This window comes from Neophocaena asiaeorientalis, unplaced genomic scaffold (assembly GCF_003031525.2).
Source record: "Neophocaena asiaeorientalis asiaeorientalis breed wild unplaced genomic scaffold, Neophocaena_asiaeorientalis_V1.1 scaffold39, whole genome shotgun sequence".
Taxonomy (NCBI): domain Eukaryota; kingdom Metazoa; phylum Chordata; class Mammalia; order Artiodactyla; family Phocoenidae; genus Neophocaena; species Neophocaena asiaeorientalis.
In genome coordinates, this window is record NW_020175670.1 from 7,916,620 (window position 1) to 7,917,913 (window position 1,294).

Below are 1,294 nucleotides of genomic sequence, written 5' to 3' on the forward strand. Positions count from 1 at the left end.
CGGCGGCGGCGGCGGAGGAGGAGGAGGGGGTGGAGGAGGAGGTGTCTGCGCGCGACTCGCGTTTCCTCCTCCGCGGCAGGGCGAGCGTAGGGGAGGCGAGGGGAGGGCAGAACCCGGGAATCTCCCAACTCGGTCCCCATGGACCTGAGAGGGAGAAGCGATGCTTCCTCCCTCTCCACTGCGCTGTTTGACTCGCGAGCGGCATGGCCGGGACGGGAAAGTCACACACGGTCAACAGCTGCTGCAGTGCGGGTCCGTCGCGGCCTCCCTCCCTTCGCTATCTCTCCCTCCCCAGCTGTCCATCCTCAACCCGCCCCCTCGGCCTCCAGCCGCGGCCCGGGAGAGGGTTTGTCGGGCGCCGCCCCCACCCAGCCCCAGAGCAGGGTCTTGGCCGCCGAACGCCTAGGGCTCCGGGGACGCGGAGCCCCGCGCGTGATTAAGGCCCTCGAGGAGGGATGTACGGTCGCACACCCTGTCTTCGGCGGCCTATTTATAGCAGGTGGCACTGCCCGCCGCGCTCTCCGCCTGCGAGGCTCTCAGCAGGTGGCACTGCCAGCCAGCTCTTCGCTCCCCTGCAGTAGCCTCGCCTCATCTGCACTCTCGCCTTCTCTCTCAGAAATGGACCGGGTGAAAACTGCACAGAACACAGCAAGGCGATCAAGCCACTTGACTCCCCCCCGCATCACCCCTTCTTCCCGTCCTAGGCAGGGAGTGAATTCGGCACTGGCATCCTATGCGGCGCTTGCAGGCAAGGGTCGAAAATCGGGGACTCAGGGAATAGCCGGAGGCTGAAGTGCCCTCGCCTATTAAACACCAGTAAACCCGTTCCCGAACTGCGGAGTGACGCAGAGGCTACATTGGGCGCTTTTCCCCTTCCTCCTGGTCTAGCGCACGCACGTTTCTCTCTCTCTCTCTCTCTCTCTCTCACACACACACGCACACACACACAGACACACACACACCTCGGTGTTCCCAACCCTCGAGTCAGGTTTGGAGAAATTCCCAGCGGCCTAGGAGAGACACCAGGGAGATGTAAGACGTCTGAGAAAGCGGGCTCCTAGGATTAGATGGCAGTGTACAGGAAACAGACAAACCTCCCAAATCCCTGTCCCACCAGGTAAAATGGGAGAGTTTCACTCCGGGGGGTAGGTAGAAGGATCTGAGGAAAGTGGGGGACTTAGCAGAGAGGGGAAAGCAGGAAGAAGGGGGAGCTGGACGTGGGGTAGGTGGACAGGGAGCTAGGCAGCGGCAGAAGGGGACGGCATCGCTCAGGATTTTTTGCTTAGTGTTAGCT